The 25,912-nt window shown below is 40.7% G+C and overlaps 1 protein-coding gene across 1 annotated transcript in view; it reads left to right on the top strand.

Moving 5' to 3' along the window:
- Positions 1–25,912, top strand: part of LOC129863880 (transmembrane protein 132C-like) — a 216,571-nt gene that overhangs the window by 118,529 nt on the left and 72,130 nt on the right. The gene's annotated exons all lie outside the window — the stretch shown is intronic.

Here is a 25,912-nt window from a genome sequence, read left to right as displayed (position 1 = left end):
CTGGTGTAACTGAGTCGGGTTTGTAGGCCTCCTTGTTCACACAGGCCTTTTCAGTTCTGCACACAAATATTCTATAGGACTGAGGTCAGGGCTTTGTGATGGCCACCCCAATACCTTGACATTGTGGTCCTTAAGCCATTTTGCCACAACTTTGGAGTATGCTTTGGGTCATTGTCCATTTGGAAGACCCATTTGCAACCAAGCTTTAACTTCCTGACTGATGTCTTGAGATGTTGCTTCAATATATCCACATAATGTTCCTGCCTCATGATGCCATCTATTTTGTGAGGGGCACCAGTCCCTCCTGCAGCAAAGCACCCCCACAACATGATGCTCCCACCGCCGTGCTTCACGGTTGGGATGATGTTCTTTGGCTTGCAAGCCTCCCCTTTTTTCCTCCAAACATAACGATGGTCATTATGGCCAAACAGTTCTATTTTTGTTTCATCAGACCAAAAAGTACGATCTTTGTCCCCATTTGCAGTTGCAAACCGTAGTCTGGCTTTTTTATGGCGATTTTGGAGCAGTGGCTTCTTCTTTGCTGAGCGGCCATTCAGGTTATGTCGATATAGGACTCATTTTACTGTGGATATAGATACTTTTGTACCTGTTTCCTCCAGCATCTTCACAAGGTATTTCGCTGTTGTTCTGAGATTGATTTGCACTTTTCGCACCAAAGTACGTTCATCTCTAGGAGACAGAACGCGTCTCCTTCCTGAGCGGTATGACAGCTGAGTGGTCCCATGGTGTTCATTCTTGCGTACTATTGTTTGTACAGATGAACGTGGTACCTTCAGGCGTTTGGAAATTGCTCCCAAGGATGAACCAGACTTGTGGAGGTCTACCATTTTTTTCCCAGAGGTCTTGGGTGATTTATTTTGATTTTCCCATGATGTCAAGCAAAGAGGCACTGAGTTTGAAGGTAGGCCTTGAAACACATCCACAGGTACACCTCGAATTGACTCAAATGATGTCAATTAGCCTATCAGAAGCTTCTAAAGCCATGACATAGTTTTCTGTAATTTTCCAAACAGTTTAAAGGCACAGTCAACTTAGTGTATATAAACTTCTGACCCACTGGAACTGTGAATTATAAGTGAAATAATCTGTCTGTAAACAATTGTTGGAAAAATGACTTGTGTCATGTACAAAGCAGATGTCCTAACCGACTTGCCAAAACTATAGTTTGTTAACAAGAAATTTGTGGTGGTTGAAAAACGAGTTTTAATGACTCCAACCTAAGTGTATGTAAACTTCCGACTTCAACTGTACATGTTGTAATCACAACAGAACCTCTGCCTCTCAGAGGTGTAACAATGGAGGCTGGCAAGATCAACAGAGAGAATGTTGAATTCCTAAAACAACACAGAGAAATCCTTACATACAGTTAGCTGATAAGAAGACTCACTTCGGGGGCTGGGCAATACTACGTGTGTGTGTGTGTGTACGTGTGCAACTTTACCTCACATGGCTGACTGCACTCTGCAGGAGGCTTTGTCTCTCTTCTCTCCAAAGCTGACACCCACTGTTTTACCTCTCTTTGCAATTCTGAACCCTTGTATCATCGATTTTCCCCAGCACTAACACTTTGATGTCTTTGTCTCTTTATACTGCCTGTGTTTGGAAAAAGCAGAGGAAAGTCAAATTGCTGTTATTGTAAATAAGAAGAATTTTGAACTTAATGATAAAATCGTTGTGTGTTGGTTGTCAAGCTTGAATGCCTTTTTAAAAGTAGTGTGTTTGAGTAGTGAGGTGAACAAGCTGAAGTCCCATGTTGAAAGTAGTGTGTTTGAGTAGTGAGGTGTACAAGCTGAAGTCCCATGTTGAAAGTAGTGTGTTTGAGTAGTGAGGTGAACAAGCTGAAGTCCCATGTTGAAAGTAGTGTGTTTGAGTAGTGAGGTGTACAAGCTGAAGTCCCATGTTGAAAGTAGTGTGTTTGAGTAGTGAGGTGTACAAGCTGAAGTCCCATGTTGAAAGTAATGTGTTTGAGTAGTGAGGTGTACAAGCTGAAGTCCCATGTTGAAAGTAGTGTGTTTGAGTAGTGAGGTGTACAAGCTGAAGTCCCATGTTGAAAGTAATGTGTTTGAGTAGTGAGGTGTACAAGCTGAAGTCCCATGTTGAAAGCCCAGACCTCTCTGCTAGGGTTAAACACTAAGCTTGCACTTTTTATTGGCTGTAATTTGGCTAATAGAGCTTTTCTGTACTTTCCATGATTAAGAAAGGTAATTGAGTTTGGTCCTAGGTTAATCCTTTTAGAAAACAGATGGATGCATCGGCAAGGGACTCTAGACAGCCAAATGTATTCCGATAATTAATATTTATTTATGATCAAATCTTTGCAACTGTTTGGCTTTCTGTGTTGTTTTGGGTTGTGGATTTTAGTTTTTGTTTCTCTATGAAAATAAATATGTACGCTGCAGTCAGATTTTTTATTTAATTTTCCAAATTGCAAATTGTGTTCAAAGCTCTTGCTTTTATTATGGTAATTGGTGAGAAAGCACTTCACCCTCACAAACAATTATGTATTCAGCCCACGACAGCAACATGTAGACTTCTACTGTGTCTTTTACCTTTGGCTGGCCCCACTAACATCCAGGTCAGATTTTTCTTCTATTAATTTTTGTACAGATTTTTTGTCATTTTGCAGACACTCTCAATTTTGCAGATGCCCTCAAAGAGACTTACAGGAGCAATTAGGGTTAAAGGGCAGGTGGGGGGGTTCTACTAAGCCAACATATAGAATTGTTTTAAGAATGTCATACCATGGATCATTTCTATTTTTGGTATCCCAAAATAAGTGGGTAAAAATGATTTGATAAAATATAGAATTTGGCCTTTTGTCACGCCCTGACCTTAGTTTTCTATATTTTCTGTATTATTTTGGTCAGGTCAGGGTGTGACGAGGGTGTTTTTGTTTATCTATGGGGATTTTGTATGTCTAGGTAATGTAGGTTTATGGTGGCCTGCATTGGTTCCCAATCAGAGGCAGCTGTTTATCGTTGTCTCTGATTGGGGCTCCTATTCAGGTTGCCATTTTCCATTTAGGTTTTGTGGGTAGTTGTCTATGTGAAGTTGCATGTCTGCACTCGTTGTATTATAGCGTTCACATTCGTTTTGTTATTTTGTTTAGTTTGTTCAGTGTTATTTCTTTATTAAAAGACGTATGTATTCACATCACCCTGCGCATTGGTCTCCTCACTACGACGATCGTGACACCTTTACTACTATAGCCCATAGAAGTGCATTGAATAACACATTAATAAATGGTAAAAAGAGACAGTCAAAAAATGTATCTTAAGGAATGAGGTTTCTGTGTCTGTGCTATATCTGGGATATATAAGAAAGCTCAGGAATTATATATTCATGTATATACAGTGCATTCGAAAATTATTCAGACCCCTTTACTTTTTCCACATTTTGCTATGTTACAGCCTTATTCTAAAATTGATTAAATAAATACAAATCCTCAATCTACACACAATACACAACATTTAAAAATATTTTTGCTAATTTATCATATGTAAAAAAACAGATATCTTACTTACATAAGTATTCAGACCCTTTGCTATCAGACTTGAAATTGAGCTCAGGTGCGTCCTATTTCCATTGATCATCCTTGAGATGTTTTTACAACTTGATTGGAGTCCACCTGTGGGGAATTCAATTGATTGGACATGATTTGGAAAGGCACACACCTGTCTAAATAAGGTCCCAGAGTTGACAGTGCATGTCAGAGCAAAAACCAAGCCATGAGGTTGAAGGAATTGTCTGTAAAGCTCCGAGACAGGATTGTGTCGAGGCACAGATCTGGGGAAGGGTAACCAAAAATGTCTGCTGCATTGAAGGTCCCCAAGAACACAGCGGCCTCCATCATTTTTAAATGGAAGAAGTTTGGAACCACCAAGACTCTTCCTAGAGCTGAACTGAGCAATTGGGGGAGAAAGGCCTTTGTCAGAGAGGTGACCAAGAACCTGATGGTCACTCTGACAGAGCTCCAAGTTCCTCTTTGGAGATGGGAGAACCTTCCAGAAGGACAACCATATCTGCAGCACTCCACCATTCAGGCCTTTTATGTTAGAGTGGCCAGACGCAAGTCACTCCTCAGTAAAAGGCACATAGTCCGCTTGGAGTTTGCCCAAAAGCACCTAAAGGACTCTATTGGAAACAAGATTATCTGGTCTGATGAAACCAACATTGAACTCTTTGGCCTGAATGTCATGTGTCACATCTGGAGGAATCCTGGCACCATCCCTATGGTGAAGCATGGTGGTGGCAGCATCATGCTGTGGGGATGTTTTTCAGCGGCAGGGACTGGGAAACTAGTCAGGATCGAGGGAAAGATGAACGGAGGAAAGTACAGAGAGATCCATGATGAAAACCTGCTCAAGAGCGCTCAGGACCTCAGACTGGGGCAAAGGTTCACCTTCCAACAGGACTGTGACCCTAAGCACACAGCCAAGACAACACAGGAGTGGCTTCAGGACAAGTCTCTGAATGTCCTTGAGTGGCCCAGCCAGAGCCCGGACTTGAACCCTATCGAACATCTCTGGAAAGACCTGAAAATAGCTGTGCAGCGACACTCCCCATCCAACCTGACAGAGCTTGAGAGGATCTGCAAAGAAGAATGGGAGAAACTCCCCAATTACAAGTGTGCCAAGCTTAGTAAATATTTATACAAACCTGTTTTTGATTTATCATTATGGGGTATCGTGTGTAGATTGATGAGGGAAAAAAATATTTCATCCATTTTAGAATAAGGATAAAACCTAACAAAATGTGGAAAAAGTCAAGAGGTCTGAAAACTTTCTTAATGCTCTTCATACATTTTTTTTTGACTGATATCTTACCCCATTTTTTTATTGGCACAAAACTAACTCCATACTTCCATTCATTTGTATGGGTTACCTTCAGACGAGTCCCACGACACTTGGAAAACACCAAACGGAGAACACCATCGTATTTCCACAGTTTGTAGCCCAAACGATTCGGACATCACCGACAAAAGTTGGCATAGCCGCATTACCAACTTCAGATGAGTCCCGTGGGGCTTGTGGAGGTCGTAGAGCAAAACGGAGAACACCAAACCCTTTGGAAGCTACAGACGTTTTTGTGAGAAGAACGATTTTCGGGATATCTCATGGTCTGTCAAACATTGATGTAGCTCGGCCACTCTCCACCGCAGATGCGGAAGGCCAACATAGGCGAATGTGGTGGATTGAGCCACAGCCCATGCAAAAAAACGTATCTCTAGCTTAAACTGATAGATTTTGATAGGGAGTTTTTATTATGTTACTTACAGTGACGCACGGATACATCAATAGACTCTTAAGGAGCTCTTAACTGCTAGGCCCCTATTGTCAAAATATTGTCCTGCCTCTGTAGCTACTACCGGGGTCTGTGACATAAAGAAGCTTTGCAGACACAGAGAGTTGGGCTGAGCAGAGGTTCGCAGAGTACCCACTTGTCCCTCTAGTCAAAGCGGAAAGTGCCTTCACACATGAGTGCGACAGCCGGCGGTGACCATAGCAACGAAATAAACAAACAATATGGACGTACTAAAAGTTCATCGCTATAAGGGACAGATTGCAAATTACTGGGGGAGGGGTGGTCCAAAATAGGGGGGGGGGGGTTGTGGTTTTTTATTGGGCACAGGGGAGGGTAGTTCATTTTTTTCCTTGGTTTACAATATCATTTCTTCCATCCTAGCCACATTTCCTCATCTGCTTGCATGTGCCTCCCCTTTAACAAGGTGTTTTGGTACTACCCTTATGCACTACGCTTTTCCATGTGCTAACTTTTACTATACCATAGGTCAGTATAGTCTACCAGTCTAACGGTATATCCTGTCTTCTATCCACCATTCATAGTGACAATATTGGTTGGTGGATCGTTTTCCAGATCTGCAATAGTTTAACTAGCAATCATACTACACATCAAAACATTAAAAGCTGCAAAAAAATGTATATGATTTGACAAGAACAAATAGGAATAGCTGATAGGCAGCGAAGAGGCCAGGTGCATCATTGCGCATGAAAGAACAGTGAAGACATGAGACACACAGCTAAAAATGTTCCCCTATTGATCTTGCTTATGGAGAATACAATTATCCTACCTTGACTAGTCTGCAACACCACAAATGTACCCAGACTGGGCACATTTGCTATACTTACGCAACATTTTTTGTGACAAAACCATCAGTATACCTAGAGTTGAAAATGCATGTAAACCCATTTAACTTTTTTTATTCTGTACAATTTTACCTCAGCAGGTATTTTTATGTGCACTACGTATTTACGCACAGACTTTTATCTGCCTCAAGTCAATTTGATGGAAACAATTTGATGGAAAATACTCCAGGGTTTCCCTTAGCTGATAAATGCCGGAATTTGGCTGATAAAAAAAAAGAAAAGATGATAAATATAATTGTAGCATGCCAAATTGTCCAGGAGAGGCTGTCTATCATAGCCTATACCCCACATTCTCACTGAAGCAGAATTATCTCACACCTTGCATGCATGTGCGCCTGCTGCTGAGAGAGAGAGCAACAGAAAAGCCTTGGCCTGGCTACTATTGATTGTGAAGATGGAGGCATTTTTCATTGAAGTAAAACAAAAGTTAGAGGAAAACAACAGAAAAGCCTTGGCCTGGCTACTATTGATTGTGAAGATGGAGGCATTTTTCATTGAAGTAAAACAAAAGTTAGAGGAAAAAACGGTATTAATGCTGAAAAACCTACAAGAGGGATTTAATATACGTTTTTTTATTGTAGTGGACTAAGATGAGAAGAATGCCTATTTTGGAACTTAAATGTATTTATAATCATTTGTTTTATCATTATTATTATTGTAAGCCTATTTATTAATCAAAACCAGTTCTTTAAATATGCAAAACCTGTTTTGTTTAATTCTGTTGGGACATTTTCATTGGCTTAATTACCTTCGATCAGTCTTTTAAATTGTGTGCTCCATATTTAGTTTAGGTATGTTGAAAAATAAATAACATTAGAAATTGTGTTCGTTATCCATAGATTATGCCTGCCCATACCATAACACTATGGGGCACTCTGTTCACAACGTTGACATCAGCAAACCGCTCGCCCACACAACGCCATACATGCTGTCTGCCACCTGCCCGGTACAGTGAAGAGCCCCAGCATGCCAGTAGCAATCGAAGGTGACTATTTGCCCACTGAAGTCGGTTACTACGCCGAACTGCAGTCAGGTCAAGACCCTGGTGAGGCTGACAAGCATGCAGATGAGCTTCCCTGAGACAGTTTCTGACAGTTTGTGCATAAATTCTTCAGTTGTGCAAACCCACATTTTCATCTGCTGTCCTGGGCTGGCGTGGTTACACGTGGTCTGCGGTTGTGATGCAGGTTGGATGTACTGCCAATTTCTCTAAAACAATGTTGGAGGCTGCTTATGGTATAAAAATAAACATTAAATTATCTGGCAACAGCTCTGGAGGACATTCCTGCAGTCAGCATGCCAATTGAATACTCCCTCAAATTTTGAGACATCTGTGGCATTGTGTTGTGTGACAAAACTGCACATTTTAGAGTGGCCTTTTATTGTCCCTAGCACAAGGTTCACCTGTGTAATGATCATGCAGTGTATTCAGCTTCTTGATATGCCACACCTGTCAGGTGGATGGATTATCTTGGCAAAGGAGAAATGCTCACTAACAGGGAAGTAAACAAATTTGTGCACAACATTTGTGAGAAATAAGCTTTTTGTGCATTTGGAACATTTCTGGGAACTTTTATTTCAGCTCATATAACATGGGACCAACACTCTACATGCTGCATTTATATGTAAGTTCAGTGTAATATACTGCTAGTATTTTCCCTGTAAACACTGGCTTGAATTACTTTTGATATTATCATAATAAAGTTTAGAAACTTTTGTGGAGGTTTGGTGTGGCTATTAAGTTATAGTTACTGCAAGCCTATGATATGAAGGCATTGCGCACCGGCGCTCCAACTGACTCTGACTGATCTTGAGGTGAGGAAGAATGTTTCAGGCCTACCAGAGTTACTCCTATAATCTAACAATATAATGCTTATCCTTAAATAAAATATTCTGATAGAAAATGTACGAATTAGCGTCCTGTACATTTACACCTGCATAGCAGACACAGTATCCATCTTACATTAAAAACAATGCATGTCGGTGTTGTAGCATGCCGCCGGCATATATCTCTCCCTCTAACTCTCTGGGGCTAGGCCTAAGCTTCTCTTCCAACCCACACATTTTCTATAGAATTGAAGTCAGGGCTTTGTGATGAACACTCCAATACCTTGACTTTGTTGTCCTTAAGCCATTTTGCCACAACTTTGGAAGTATGCTTGGGGTCATTGTCCATTTGGAAGACCCATTTGCGACCAAGCTTTAACTTCCTGACTGATGTCTTGAGATGTTGCTTCAATATATCCACATAATTGTCCTTTCCCATGATGCCATATATTTTGTGAAATGCACCAGTCCCCCCTGCCGCAAAGCACCCCCACAACATGATACTGCCACCCCCGTGCTTCATGGTTGGGATGGTGTTCTTCGGCTTGCAAGCATCCCCCTTTTCCCTCCAAACATAACGATGGTCATTATGGCCAAACAGTTCTATTTTTGTTTCATCAGACTAGAGGACATTTCTCCAAAAAGTACCAACTTTGTCCCCATGTACAGTTGCAAGCTGTAGTCTGGCTTTTTTATGGTGGTTTTGGAGCAGTGGCTTCTTCCTTGCTGAGTGGCCTTTCAGGTTATGTCAATATAGGACTCAATTTACTGTGGATATAGATACTTTGGTACCTGTTTCCTCCAGCATCTTCACGAGGTCCTTCGCTGTTGTTCTGAGATTGATTTGCACTTTTCGCACCAAAATAGGTTCATCTCTAGGAGACAGAACGCGTCTCCTTCCTGAGCGGTATGACAACTGTGTGGTCCCATGATCTTTATACTTGCATACTATTGTTTATACAGATGAACATGGTACCTTCAGACATTTGGACATTTCTCCCAAGGATGAACCAGACTTGTGGAGGTCTACAATTATTTTTCTGAGGTCTTGGCTGATTTATTTAGATTTTCCCATGATGTCAAGCAAAGCGGCACTGAGTTTGAAGGTAGGCCTTGAAATACATCCACAGGTACACCTTCAATTGACTCAAATGATGTCAATTAGCCTATCAGAAACTTCTAAAGGCATGACATCATTTTCTGGAATTTTCCAAGCTGTTTAAAGGCACAGTCAACTTAGTGTATGTACATTTCTGACCTACTGGAATTGTGATACAGTGAATTATAATTGAAATAATCTGTCTGTAAACAATTGTTGGAAAAGATAATTGTGTCATGCACAAAGTAGATGTTCTAACCAACTTGCCAAAACTATAGTTTGTTAACAAGAAATTTGTGGAGTGGTTGAAACATGAGTTTTAATCACTCCAACCTAAGTGTATGTAAACTTCCGACTTCAACTGTATGAATAAACTAAGGCACAGTATATTTTTGACTGACAAATAAAATAAATCAATCAATCTAAACTATTCGGAGGCAACTTGATGAATGTAAAGAGACATCTGTTAATAAGAAACACAAAAAGTTTAATGACAGTCAGAGATTGTCAAGCCAAGCCTTCGATACTCTGTAAGCCTACATGGTAGGAAGGGATGTATTTTCTTATTGTCGAGATTGACATAGTCTATTTATTGTGGTGTTGAAAACGCAAACCATGTCAGTTTGTTTTGTTTATTGGTCATTTGCACAGTAACCCGTTAGTGCAAAATTTGTTTAAAATATTTTAGATAATTATAAATATGGTATCAACATTTTGGAAATCTAATTTCCTCCTAGCTGATAATTGTCTGCAACCGGCTATGATCATGAATTAATGAAACAGGCAGGGAAATCACCTGTAAGGAAATCTAATTAGTATAATAAAACAATCCACATACAAATGTCAGTTTAAGAGATGTTTTTTTTTGCATTGGTTGCGTCTCAGTCTACTGCATCCGTCTATGTAACACTTCCACATCTGTGGTGAAAGGTGACAGAGTTAGAGCGGTGTTTGTCAGACCATGAGACATCCCAAATACCGGTCTTCTCACAATATCGTCTGTAACGTCCGAACAGTTTATGGAAAGATGTGATTCTCATGAACACGATGTTCTCCATTTTGCTCTACGAGCCCCACAAGCGTTTTGTGACTAGTCTGAAGTTGGTACAGCTGATCTGCCAACTTCTGTCTGTAACATTCCAACAGTTTGGGCTACACAGTAACATGAACCATCTGTATGAAGTTGAGACTCTCACACATACATTGTTTTGCTATAGGATGTCGACAGGCCTCCTTGTCTGAAGGTCTCCCAGAACCAGATGAAAAAATGTATGGAAGTACAGTACTAGTCAAAGTTTGGACACACCTACTCATTCCAGGTTTTTTCTTTATTTTTACTACTTTCTACATTGTAGAATAATAGTGAAGACATAAAAACTATAAAACAGCACATATGGAATCATGTAGTGAACAACAAAGTGTTATTCTTCAAAGTAGCCAGCCTTTGCCTTGATGACAGATTTGTACACTCTTGACATTCTCTCAACCATCTTCCTGAGATAGTCACCTGGAATGCATTTCAATTAACAGGTTTGCCTTGTTAAAAGTTCATTTGTGAGCAGATTCAGGAAACTAGCCGTATGTCGCAAGTCACGACTTCACAGGAGAGCCGTTTGAAAGTATTTTTTTATTTTTTTTTATCAAAATGCGTTTTTTGGGGGGCAGAAATACCTTCTCAAACATGTGAACTATCATGTGCCTTAAAAACAAACGTGTATGCCATCTGTGAATACGAATAAAATTATTAAATTACGAGTCTAGTTGGTTTAGCCACAGAAAAAGCCAGCAACCTTCCCGCTAGCCATGATTGGCTGAGATAATGAGTGGGCTGAACATGCCAAGAGATGAGTTTGGATTGGTCTGCGGTGTAGCATCTTGTGTCTATAAAATGAGCTGCTCGCTATGCTTAGATAATCCTTTCTACTGCAGTTTTTTCTAAAGATATAATGTTAGCCATGAAGAACTGCAAATATGTTGCTACTGTGCTCAATAACATTGCTGCCCTGAATTTATCAGGCGCTATCGAGAAAGGTCAGCGGGGAAAAGTTGTGATGGACTTCTTTCTGGAGGACGATCACACCATGCTGACTCTCTCTGACTCTGAAAATGTAATAAAAAGGGTTGCAGTCTGCCGTGAAGCTTTCATCCATGTAAACGTGTAAGTGTCTAGCTAGAGTTTCAGATATTGTACGTTTCAAATTTTGTCAGTTAGTTGTTTTCATTGCAAGTTAAAGCTTGCTGTTAGCTAGCCAGCTGACGTTAGATGGCTGGCTAGCTAGCTAACATTACGCACATGACCTGTGTAGTGATGTTATCTCAGAATGCCAGTCATACAAGGAGAATGGTCTAATGCCTCCCATCAACAAGAGAGCTGGCCCAAGCAAGCACAGGTTACACCTGAAGCATGAGGACTTGCAGCGAATGGTGAACTTCATCAACAACTAATGCAATAGTATTACCAGGATGCCACCCAGGACACAAACACTTTGGTGGAAAGCTGCTGCCATCCCATGGACTTGGATTGTGATAACTGCAGTGGCCAAAACAATAACAAGTGTGTGCTCTGGTAATCTGCCTGGCGGACCATGAACAAGCTCAACCACATCTTGGACCTTCACTTCCTGATCACAAGCCACACCAAGTTTGCCCCCGACTGGTGCTTCGGCATCATCAAGCAGCGCTTCAGAAAGACCAGAGTGAACACTTTGTCTGAGATTGCTGGTGTTGTGAAAGACAGCACTGTGACGGTCAACATCCCACAGTTGGTTGGACTGGAGGATGGTACGGTGCTGGTGGAAACCTATGGCTGGCAACAGCACCTGACGCCGTACTTCAGGCCGCTGCCACAGATCAAGCAGTACCAGCACTTCAGGTGAATATCATTTTCATTGCATTATATGAGGTTATTCTTCTAATCTAAATTTGAGAGGTGAATTGATGTTGTGCAAGATGGTAATGTCTTAAAAAAATGTTGTATTTCCTGTTTTACAGCTTCGATGCTCTGGAGCCTGGTGTTGTCACCAAAAGGAGCATTAAGACTCAGTTGGGACCAGGTTTCAGCTGCTGCGCAACTCTGACATCCTTCCTCCCATAGATGGTCTGCCTGTCCAAGCACCACCTGGATTGGACACAGCTAGACAAACGTATCTTTTTGAGATGATCAGGGAGTTCTGCGACGAAGAGGCTCTGGACATCACATGCCCTGCACCAAAGTAAAGGTCAGGAGAGAAAGAAGCTCTCCGAATATAGATTCCCTTGTTCATGCGTGGTTCGGACGGACCAGTCATCAGCACTATCTGCAGTGCCTCTATTCAAATGACTCTCTCCTAACACACATGCCATACGTCGCTGCTACAATTTTTTTTTATCCTGCTGCTCAGCCACTTTACCCCTGATTGTATGCATATAACTACCTTGTCTATCCCTATCGTTATTGATATTGTTTGTGTACATACTGTATATTATTTTATTTATATTGACACTATCTATTTCTGATATTGCTACTGTGCAAGTAACCATTTGGCTTTACCGTTTACACCTTCTGTAGAGACCCATCCACTTAGCAAGACTTAGCAAAATGTTTATATATAAAATTAATAGTGATATGTGTGGTCGTAACATGATTTTGTGACACACCACAACAATATTATGTGATCGTATGAAGTGTCCAACACATAAATATATGGCGCATGCATCTGTTTATGTACTGTACATGTGCACCTCACTCTTGTTTCAACTCAGGTTGCATTGCCTTAACTTATGTATGGAATACTATGTGATAAGTGCATGTGTAACAGTATATAAAGTATGCTAATATACTGGTGTGAAGGCATTTGGGCAGTGGTGTAAAGTACTTCAGAAAATATACTTTAAAGTACTACTTAAGTAGTTTTTGGGGATTATCTGTACATTACTTTACTATTTATATTTTTGGCAGTTTTTTCTTTTACTTCACTACATTCCGAAAGAAAATTATGTACTTTTTACTTCATATATTTAGACACCCAAAATAACTCATTACTATTTGACAGGAAAATGGTCCAATTCACACCCGTATTATGAGAAACATCCCTGGTCATCCCTATTGCATTTGATCTGGCAGACTCACTAAGCACAAATGCTTAGTTTGTAAATTATTTCGGAGTGTTGGAGTGTGCCCATGGCTATACGTCAATTGTCACGATCGTCTTCTGGTGAAAGAGTGGACCAAGGCGCAGCGTGATACGAATAGATCTTCCTTTTTATTGACGAGAAGATGAACACGAAACGAAACACTTTTACAAACTAACAAAAACAACAAACGACTGTGAAGCTACAGAACTAAAGTGCCGACACACACTACTAACATTTAGACGTAGACAATTACCCAAAACCTGTCTAATGTCTATGGCTGCCTTAAATATGGCTCCCAATCAGAGACAACGATAGACAGCTGTCTCTGATTGAGAACCACTCAGGCAACCATAGACATACCTAAACACCTACACTGAACACAACCCCATAAACTCTACCAAAACCCCCTAGACACTACAAACACCCTTGACTAGACAAAAACACATAAACATCCCCCATGTCACACCCTGACCTAACTAAAATAATAAAGAAAACAAAGATAACTAAGGCCAGGGCGTGACATCAATAAAAAAAGAAATTGGTCCATCTGGTTTAATTTAAGGAATTTTAAATTATTTATACTTTTGATACTTAAGTACATTTTGGCAATTCCACTTACTTTTGATACTTAAGTATTTTTAAAACCAAATACCTTTAGACTTTTACTCAAGTAGAATTTTACTGGGTGACTTTTATGTCATTTTTTATTAATCTATCTTTACATTTACTCAAGTATGACAATTTAGTACTTTTTCCACCACCAGATGTGGCTGGGGGTTTTAGCATTTCTTTCAAATGACCCATCAATTTAGACAAGTGTGTCTGGGTAAGCGTCATCTAAGATGTATAAAATGTTTTTATCTGGACACTCTGATTACCTGTAATTTTTCCTTATTGTAGGCTACTACCACTTTTAGTCTTTATCTTTACTACACTACTCACTGTTTAGCACATGACCTCACATGTGAATCCTTAAAGAGATGGGTGGGGCTGGCTTAAGAGAGTGTGAACAATGGTGAATGGGTGTAGACAAAAGAGAGCTCTCCAGTAGGTGCCTACCCTATTCAAAGGCCCTTTTCTCAAAAGTGAGTTTACAAGTTTATCAACTTTTAAAGCAGAATTACTTTCCCATTGTTCCTCAAAAATGCGGTGTGTGCTATACCACTTTGTAGCCCTGAGTCTCTACTTTTTACCAATATATAAAAAAAAAAAATTCAAATGTTGCTACATAAGACCGAATCCAGGTGGTGAGGCACATTTGTGGAATGTATTTCCTTCTTAATGCGTTTGAGCCATTCAGTTGTGATCTGACAAGGTAGGGGTGGTATACAGAACATAGCCCTATTTGGTAAAAGTCCATATTATGTCAAGAACAGCTCAAATAAGCAAAGAGAAAAGACAGTCCATCATTACTTTAACCTCTAATTCCTCCCAAACCCGGATCCGGGAGCACCCCCATCAGTAAAAAAGCTGACTAGCCTAGCATAGCGTCACAAGTAAATACTAGCATCTAAATATCATTAAATCACAAGTCCAAGACACCAGATGAAAGATACACATCTTGTGAATCCAGCCATCATCTGATTTTTAAAATGTTTTACAGGGAAGACACAATATGTAAATCTATTAGCTAACCACGTTAGCAAAAGAAACCACTTTTTTTACTCCACCATTTTTCCCCTGCATAGGTAGCTCTCACAAATTCGACCAAATAAAGATATAAATAGCCACTATCCAAGAAACACTTTCATCAGATGACAGTCTGATAACATATGCTATACAATAAATATGTTTTGTTAGAAAAATGTGCATATTTCAGGTATAAATCATAGTTTACCATTGCAGCCACCATCACAACTCTCACCAAAGCAACTAGAATAACTACAGAGACCATCGTGTATTACCTAATTACTCATCATAAAACATTTCTTAAAAATACACAGCGTACAGCAAATGAAAGACAAACATCTTGTGAATCCAGCCAATATTTCAGATTTTCTAAGTGTTTTACAGCGAAAACACAATATAGCATTATATTAGCTTACCACAATAGCCAGAAACACAAACCATTTACCAGCAGCAAAGGTTAGCGATCGTAACAAACAGGCATAAGATATATAATTTTTGACTAACCTTGATATTCTTCATCAGATGACAGTCCTGTAACATCATATTACACAATGCATATAGGATTTGTTTGAAAATGTGCATATTTAGCGGCACAAATCGGGGTTATACAATGTGATTAGTGGCCAAACTTCAAGCAATCTGTCCGGCGCCATCTTGGAGAGGCACCTATTCTAATCGATAAGTAATCATAAACTTGACAAAAAAAATACAGGTTGAACAGCAAATGAAAGATACATTAGTTCTTAATGCAACCGCTGTGTTAGATTTTTTAAATTAACGTTACTACGCATACAGCGTGTGCTAAAGCGAGACCGCACCGAAATTCATGGCGGAATTATTATTTGACATAAATACGAATTAACAGCATAAAGACTGCTTACTATTTGCTGAGCTTCCATCAGAATCTTGGGCAAGGTGTCCTTTCTCCAGAACAATCGTCTTTTGGTTGAAAGATGTCCTCTTCTCCTGTAGAAATAGCAGCTAACGCTAGCCATCCACCGGGGAGGTGTCCAACTCGAGATAGCGCAAGACAAAGAAATTCCAGAAAATCGCAATAAACTGATATAAACTGCTATAAGTCGGTTTAAATTAACTACCTTATGAAGTTTTTAAGACAAAAATCTAATTAAATCAGAGCCGGAGATATAGAACTGCTAAAACGAAAGCTTTTCAGGACGCCATTGTGATGTCCCTCTTGAGCCAGGCGCCCCGTTGAAAAGAACGGTACTTCCGTTCCATGAGCTTTTATAGTGCCCCAGATGGTGCAATCCACTCCATTCAAATTCTCACCGCTTACTGACACCTAGAGGAAGGCGTATGCAGTGCATGTAGCCCCATAGCTTACATGGGGACTTATAAACTGACCCTAGAACAGGGACCTCGATTTCAGAAATCTCACTTCCTGATAGGAAGTGTGCTGCAGAATGAGTTCTGTTTCACTCAGAGAAATAATTCAAACGGTTTTAGAAACTAGAGAGTGTTTTCTATCCAATAGTAATAATAATATGCATATTGTACGAGCAAGAATTGAGTACGAGGCAGTTTAATTTGGGAACGAATTTTTACAAAGTCGAAATCGCGCCCCCCTATTGTTAAGACATGAAGGTCAGTCAATCTGAAAAATGTCAAGAACTTTGAAGTTTCTTTAAGTGCAGTTGCATAAACCACCAAGCGCTATGATGAAACTCGCTCTCATGAGGACCGCCACAGGAAAGGAAGCCACAGAGTTATCTCTGCTGCAGAGGACAAGTTCATTAGTTACCAGCCTCAGATTATTGGTGCGGTATGCAAAATGGAGAAATGGCGTCAGAGGAGAGGGCTGCCTTTTTATCGGCTCTTAACTAACCATGCAATCTTGTTTGTATTTTCGACTTGATCGTGACTTGTTTTGTACATAATGTTGCTGCTACCATCTTTTATGACCGAAAATAACTTCTGTATATATAAACGTATGCTATCCATTTACGTTTTTTGTATGCTATTTTAATATATGAGAAGTAACCAATGATATCAGGCCACACCCGGCAATGATTACAGACACCTGTGTGTGTCCTTTGACACTATATAGACTAGTCACCCTGCAGTGTTTGTCATTATACCCTGATGAAGACAGCTTGTCTGTCGAAACGTTGGATATTAGGTTATTAAATTATTGCATCTGAGCTCCGAAGTGTTCTACTCCGCTAGCCAGCACCTCGCCTAAATAGGTATGTTTTTCTTTCGCCTCTCGAAAAGAGCTTCTGGACATCAGAACTGGGATTACTCACCTCAAATTGGACGAAGAGTTCTTCAATGAGTCAGATGGTAGGGATATACTACTACAGACATCCGACCAGGCCCAGATCCCCGTGATTTGCTGGAAGAGGAAACTGAGGTTTAGCGGAAAGAGATCAGGATGCCTTGTGAGGATCAGGCGACGAGTGGCTAATCTTCCCTTGCCAACAATAATTTGAGCTAACGTTCAATCGCTGGAGAATAAATGGGACAAACTAAAAGCACATATATCCTACCAACAGGACATTAAAAACTGTAATATCTTATGTTTCACCGAGTCGTGGATGATCGACGAGATTAAGAACATACAACTGGCGGGTTATACACTCTATCGGCAGGACAGAACAGCAGCCTCTGGTAAGACACAGGGCGGGGGCCTATGCATATTTGCAAACAATAGCTGGTGCAGGATATCTAAGGAAGTCTCAAGGTTTTGCTAGCCTGAGGTGGAGTATCTCATAATAAGCTGGAGACCACACTATCTACCTAGAGAGTTTTCATCTGTATTTTTCATAGCTGTCTACATACTACCACAGACCGAGGCTGACACTGAAACCGCACTCAATGAGCTGTATTCCGCCATAAGCAAAAAGGAAAACGCTCATCTAGAGGCCGATTTTGTAGTGGCTGGGGACTTTAGTGCAGGGAAACTTAAATCAGTTTAACCTAATTTCTTTCAGCATGTTAAATGTGCAACCAGAGGGAAAAAAATTCTAGACCACCTTTACTCCACACACAAAGCCGTGTACAAAGCTCTCCCTCACCTTCCATTTGGTAAATTTGACCATCTCTATCCTCCTGATTCCTGCTTACAAGCAAACATTTAAGCCGGAGGCACCAGTGACTCGGTCTATTAAATGTAGTCAGATGAAGCAGATGCTAAACTACAGGACTGTTTTGCTAGCACAGACTGGAATATTCCGGGATTCATCCGATGGCATTGAGGAGTACACCACATCAGTCACTGGCTTTATAATTAAGTGCATCGAAGACATCGTCCCCACATTGACTGCACGTACATACCCCAACTAGAAGCCATGGATTACAGGCAACATTGGCACTGAGCTAAAGGTTAGAGCTGCCGCTTTAAAGGAACTGGACTCTAACCCGGAAGCTTATAAGAAATCTAGCGATTCCCTCCGACGAACCATAAACACAGGCAAAGCATTAATACAGGACTAAGATCGAATCGTGCTACACCAGCTCCGACGCTCGTCGGATGTGGCAGGGTTTGCAAACTATTAAAGACTACAAAGGGAAGCACAGCCGAGAGCTGCCCAGTGACATGAACTTACCAGACAAGCTAAATAACTTCTATGCTCGCTTCGAGGCAAGTAACTCTGAAACATGCGCGTTCAGCTGTTCCGGACGACTCTCTTCGCAGCCGATGTGAGTAAGACCTTTAACCTCTGCAGAGTACCTAACCCGGATCCGGGAGCACCCCCCACACCCCCCACACTGATTAGCATCGCTAGCATAGCGTCACAATTTTACATTTACATTTAAGTCATTTAGCAGACGCTCTTATCCAGAGCGACTTACAAGTACATACATTCATACTTTTTTTTGTACTGGCCCCCCGTGGGAATCGAACCCACAAACCTGGCGTTGCAAGCGCCATGCTCTACCAAATGAGCCACACACACATTAAATAGTAGCATCTAAATATCATTAAATCACAAGTCCAAGACACCCAATGAAAGACACAGATCTTGTGAATAAAACCACCATTTCAGATTTTTTAAATGTTTTACAGGGAAGACACAATATGTAAATCTATTAGCTAAACACGTTAGCAAAATGACACCATTTTCTTACTCCAACAGTTTCTTACTCCATCAGGTGCTATCACCAATTCGGCTAAACTAAGATATTGATAGCCACTAACCAACAAAAAAATTCTTAAGATGACAGTCTGATAACATATTTATGGTATAGCATAGTTTTTTTTTTTTAAATGTGCATTTTTCAGGTATAAATCACAGTTCTACATTGCAGCTGCAATCTGATATAGTGCTGATGCAGCTAGAACAATTACAGAGACCAACGTTATATAACTAATTACTTGTCTTAAAACATTTCAGAAAAAATACACAGCGTACAGACATTGAAAGCCCAACATCTGGTGAATCCAAACAATATTTCAGATTTTTTAAATGTTTTATAGCGAAAACAAAATGTATCGCTAATTAGCATAACCAGGCCAGCCAGAACCGTCTGGACGCGCCCGACCAGTTCACATGCACGACAGATATATGAAATAACATCGTAAATTGGGTCTTACTATTGCTGGTCTTTCATCAGAATGTTGATCAAGGTGTCCTTAGTCCTGATGAGTCGTTCAATCCATTCACAATGGCAACCTCCCCTCTTCATTTAGCCTGGGTACTGGTCGACTGGCACGGTCAATTCCCAAAGTTAAAAAACTCAAAGAACGGAACACGGCAAAACTCCCGAAAAAATTCTAATAATCTGATTAAACTATATTGAAAAAACATACATTACGGTGATATGGTCACATGTAGCAAACAAACTTCGACACGGAGATAGTTTTCATCCGTAACGTCAGCATAACAAAAGACAATGCCACCTCTGAAAACGCGCATCTCAGAAACCGGAAGTTGTCGGTCACGCTAAAGAAATAAGTCTTATTTCACGTCAGTACAAGATAAACAAAAAATTTCTCCTCTGACGTCTTCCAGACACCCAGAGGAAGAAGAAGGAAGTGTCATTCGGGTCATAGGTGGCGTGACCATATATAGGCAGAGCTTTGAAGCGAGCATACACATCTTGCAATCTTTTTCAGGCTCAGGGAAAGTGCTGTGAAATGACCTGTGTTTGACTCAGAGACTCAATTGGAACGGTTTTAGAAACCATAGCTTGTTTTCTATCCAATGCTATATGGTTATATGCATATAGTAACAGCAATAATTGAATAAGAGGCAGTTTAGTCTGTAGAGGCAATTATGCTAATGCGAAATAGCACCCCCTGTATTCTCAAGAAGTTAAACAGGTCAACATTCACAAGGCTGCAGGGTCAGACGGATTACCAGTAAGTGTACTCCGAGCATGCGCTGACCAACTGGCAAGTGTCTTCACTGACATTTTCAACCTCTCCCTGTCTGAGTCTGTAATACCAACATGTTTCAAGCAGACCACTATAGTCCCTGTGCCCAAGAACACTAAGGTAACTTGCCTAAATGACTACCGATCTGTAGCACTCACGTCTGTAGCCATGAAATGCTTTGAAAGGCTGGTCATGGCTCACATCAACACCATTATCCCAGAAACCCTAGACCCACAAAAATTTGCATACCGTACCAACACATCCACAGATGATGCAATCTCTATTGCCCTCCACACTGCCCTTTCCCACCTGGACAAAAGGAACACCTATGTGAGAATGCTATTCATTGACTACAGCTCAGCGTTCAACACCAAAGTGCCATCAAAGCACATCACTAAGCTAAGGATCCTGGAACTAAAAATCAACCTCTGCAACTGGATCCTGGACTTCCTGACGGGCCACCCCCAGGTGGTAAGTGTAGATAACAACACATTTGCCACGCTGATCCTCAACACGGGGGCCCCTCAGGGGTGCGTGTTCAGTCCCCTCCTGTACTCCCTGTTCACTCATGAATATACTTCCAGGCACGACTCCAACACCATCATTAAGTTTGCTGATGACACAACCGACAATGATGAGACAGTCTATAGGGAGGACATCAGAGACCTGACCATGTGGTGCAAGAACAACTACCTCTCCCTCAACATGATCAAGACAAAGTAGATGATTGTGGTCTACAGAAAAAGGAGGACCGAGCACCCCCCCATTCTCATTGACAGGGCTGTTGTGAAGCAGTTTGAGAGCTTCAAGTTCCTTGGCACACCAAGACAGTCTTGAAGTGGGCTCAACAAAGCCTATTCCCCCTCAGGAGACTGAAAAGATTTGGCATGGGTCCTCAGATCCTCAAAAAGTTTTACAGCTGCACCATCGAGAGAATCCTGACGGGTTGCATCACTGCCTGGTATGGCAACTGCTCGTCCTCCGAGCGCAAGGCACTACAGAGGGTAGTGCGTATGGCCCAGTACATCAACAGCGCCAAGCTTCCTTCCATCCAGGACCTCTTTACCAGGCGATGTCAGAGGAAGGCCCTAAAACTTGTCAAAGACTCCAGACACCCTATTCATAGACTATTCTCTCTGCTACCGCACGGCAAGCGGTACCGGAGCACCAAGTCTAGGTCCAAGAGGCTTCTAAGCAGCTTCTACCCCCAAGCCATAAGACTCCTGAGCAGCTAATCAAATGGCTACCTAGACTACTTGCATTGCCCCCCCCCCCCTCCCTCTTTAAAGCTGCTGCTAATCTCTTATCTATGCATAGTCACTTTAATACTCTACTTACATGTACATATTACCTTAATTACCTCGACACTGGTGCCTCCACACATTGACTCTGTACTGGTACCAACTGTATATAGTCCCGCAATTGTTATTTGCTGTTGGGGGTTATTTTATTAAAATTGCATTGTTGGTTAAGGGCTTGTAGGTAAGCATTTCTCTGTAAGGTCCTGTTGTATTCAGTGCATGTGACAAATATGATTTGATTTGATTTGAGATTGCTGCCCAAATAAATGGTTCACAGATTTCAAGTAACAGACACATCTCAAGATCAACTGTTCGGAGGAGACGGCATGAATCAAGCCTTCGTGGTCAAATTGCTGCAAGGAAACCACTACTAAAGGACACCAATAATAAGAAGAGACTTGCTTGGACCAAAAAACACAAACAATGCACATTAGACCGGTGGAAATCTGTCCTTTGGTCTGATGAGTCCAAATTTGAGATGTTTGGTTCCAACCGCCGTGTCTTGTGAGATGCAGAGTAGGTGAACGGATGATCTCCGCATGTGTGGTTCCCACCATGAAGCATGGAGGAGGAGGTGTGATGTTGTGGGGGTGCTTTGCTGATGACACTGTCTGCATCCCTGCCTCGGCTCCACATTCACCCGACCTCAATCCAATTGAGATGGTTTGGGATGAGTTGGACTGCAGAGTGAAGGAAAAGCAGACAACAAGTCCAAAGCATATGTGGGAACTCCTTCAAGATCGTTGGAAAAGCATTCCTCATGAAGCTGGTTGAGAGAATGTCAAGAGTGTACAAAGCTTTCATCAAGGCAAATGGTGGCTACTTTGAAGAATCTCTAATATTAAATATATTTTAATTTGACATTTTTTGGTTACTACATGATTCCATGTGTGTTATTTCATAGTTGTGATGTCTTCACTATTATTCTACAATGTAGAAAATAGTAAAAATAAAGAAAAACCCTTGAATGAGTAGGTGTTCTAAAACATTTGACTGGTACTGTATATATGGACACTGTTTAGTGCCACAAATAATGGGCTAAATAGATGTAAATGAATTAACTAATGTTTCCTGGTCTTTTTCTCGTTTATAGGACAGACCCTTCAGAACAAACGTCTTTCACATTTTTGGGGGGGACTATCTGTTGTTCTATGCCTTTGTACAGTAGGGGCTAATAGCAGTAAGGCAAAATACTTTTAAATTAATTGTGGTGTTATACATTTTTGTATACTTCAAGGGATCTTAAAATTCAAAATCATATAGCATAATGATCCTTGGTATGAATTTCTTAAAACAATTCCACATAGCTTAGTAGTGACAATGTTTAAATGAATAGGCAACTCCCCTCTGTTTGTCCTCATCAATCTACACACAATGACAAATCAAAAACAGTTTTTTATACATTTTTGCAAATATATAAAAATAATAAAACTGAAATATTTAGAAAAGTATTTAGACCCTCCTGTTTCCATTGATCATCTTTGAGATGTTTCTACAACTTGATTGGAGTCCAGCTGTGGTAAATTCAATTGATTGGGCATGATTTGGAAAGGCACAAACCTGTCTATATAAGGTCCCACAGTTGACAGTGCATGTCAGAGCAAAAACCAAGACACGAGGTTAAAGGAATTGTCCGTAGAGCTCCGAGACAGGATTGTGTCGAGGCACAGATCTGGGGAAGGGTACCAAAAATGTCTGCAGCATTGAAGGTTCTGAAGAACACAGCAGCCTTCATCATTCCTAAATGGAAGAAGTTTGGAACCACCAAGACTCTTTCTAGAGCTGGCCACCTGGCCAAACTGAACAATCGGGGGAGAAGGGCTATAGTCAGGGAGGTGACCAAGAACCCGATGGTCACTCTGACAGAGCTCCAGAGTTCGTCTGTAGAGATGGGAGAACCTTCCAGAAGGACAACCATCTCTGCAGAACTCCACCAATCAGGCCTCTAGGTTAGAATGGCCAGACGGAATAAATACTCAGCTCTCCAGAAGGTGCTCAGCTGTCTCCCGACAATTTTTGCACTGTCATTGTGTGAATTGATTGCCCTATGATTGTATATATTTTTTTAGCAATTCCCAATTACATATGTCACCAGTAGGCCTAGTAAGTGTATCGTTAATCCTCCGTCATTTGGCTGCTATACCTTAATTTCTGTTAATTCATGTATTAATTACAGCCATTTAGCCTACCGTTGTCATTATCGGAGTGGAAACTTTGTTTGCAGAGTTCACAACCTGCTACACTTGTGAGAAACGAGTTACGGGTTGAATTTATAACCATAATTTATGAGTTTTGTAAATTTTTTCATTGTCTTTTGTTTGAAGTGCACCATGTGAGCAATGAGCATGTGTTTCTCTCTAGGAATATACAGAGGGAGTGAGCGTGCCTGAGCATGCATAGAAGTAGGCCTACCTAGCCTGCTGTGTGCATATGTAGGAAGGGCCCCTTTGGGATGTCTGATTTCTGATTGTCTTAACTCACCATTTCCAACACTAATAAGCTGACCTTCTCATAAACAAATTATACCTCACACAGTAGGTAAACTAAGTCTGTTTTTTGGTTTACATCCTTTGCAAATAATAACAGTTCCTCACAGTATTTGAAAAATATTTCCAACACTCTCCCGGCCTTGATAATCACCAAGCCTCGGTGTGAAAGAGGAACATATTATGAGCTGATGATCCCATATATCCAGTGGAAACATCAGAAAAAACAGCCGTCTGTCCCGAGCTCACTGGTGTGGGAAACTCTAGGCAGACAGGCGAAGTAGAGAGACTCATTTTATTTGAAAGAGCCTGAATTATCATCAGGATATTTTCGAATGTTTTTATTTTGTCGGCTTTAGACCTATGTATTTTACTTAGTTGACGATGGAAGTTATAGGCCTACCGCTGCATTGGCATTATCTCTGAGTTCAATGTGCTCATTACTTTAGCCGCCAATGGATCATAGTCTAGACTATCAATGTGTCCATATGGCAGAGGCTGGTGTTGAAATTTAACTTTTCGATTTTAATAATTTTCTATTCCGATTTTTATTATTAACCACGTGTCAATGATTTTGACAAAAAAAACATTATTACTGAAATTAAACTGTTCCATGAAAATATGCATATAAAAATAATCATAACTGGCACGATCGGTAGAAATAGTAGGATAAATTATAAGCTTCCCCAAAACTGAAACTCACGAGTTGCCTATGGTCTTTACCATAGGCTGCTGGCCCTGCATGTCAAAACATATTGACGCAACAGTAGCTAACTTGTTACGGCTAGACGTTCCGCTAGTGGAACCCCTCGACAACATCCGGTGGAATGGCAGAGCGCCAAATTCAAATTAAATTACTATAAATATTAAACTTTCATGAAATCACACATGCAATACACCAAATTAAAGCTACACTTGTTAATCCAGCCAACGTGTCAGATTTCAAGAAGGCTTGAAATCTGGCAAGCGAAAGCAAACGGCGAAAGTAAACCATGCGATTATCTGAGGATAGCACCCCACCAAACAAACACATGAAATTCAAATTTCAACCCACCAGGCGCGACACAAAACGCAGAAATAACGATATAATTCATGCCTTACCTTTGAAGATCTTCTTTTGTTGGCACTCCAATATGTCCCATAAACATCACAAATGGTGCTTTTGTTCGATTAATTCCGTCGTTATATCTCCAAAATGTCAATTTATTTGGCGCGCTTGATCCAGAAATTCACCAGTTCCAACTCGCGCAACATGACTACAAAATATCTAATAAGTTAGCTGTAAACTTGTTCCAAACATTTCAAACAACTTTCCCAATACAACTTTAGGTATTTTTTAACATAAATAATCGATCAAATTTAAGACGCGATAAACCGTGTTCAATACCGGACGAAAACAAAGTGGAGCAAGCTTTCAGGTCGTGCGCCCCTAACAAACAGTACACTACACTCGACCCTCGTTCTGAACAGCCCTACTTCTTCATTTCTCAAAGGAAAAACATCAACCAATTTCTAAAGACTGGTGACATCTAGTGGAAGCGATAGGAACTGCAAGCAAGTGCCTTAGAATCTAGATCCCCATAGAAAACCCATTGAATAGAGAGTGACCTCAAAAAACAATTTGGGATGGATTTTTCTCAGGTTTTCACCTGCCATATCAGTTCCGTTATACTCACAGACATTATTGAAACAGTTTTAGAAACTTTAGAGTGTCTTCTATCTAAATCAACCAATTATATGCATATCCTAGCTTCTGGGCCTGAGTAGCAGGCAGTTTACTTTGGATACGCTTTTCATGTGAAAATACTGCCCTCTAGCCCGAAGAGGCTAAGATGGGGGAGAGATCTATCCATAATAAAGTGTTGCTCTGCCTTCTTTACAACGCTATCAACAAGGCAGGTCATATAGGCTCTAGTTTTGTCACATCT

This window comes from Salvelinus fontinalis, chromosome 10, assembly GCF_029448725.1.
Source record: "Salvelinus fontinalis isolate EN_2023a chromosome 10, ASM2944872v1, whole genome shotgun sequence".
Taxonomy (NCBI): Eukaryota; Metazoa; Chordata; class Actinopteri; order Salmoniformes; family Salmonidae; genus Salvelinus; species Salvelinus fontinalis.
Note: the sequence above shows the minus strand (reverse complement) of the source record. Positions and strands in the feature narration are given on the sequence as shown.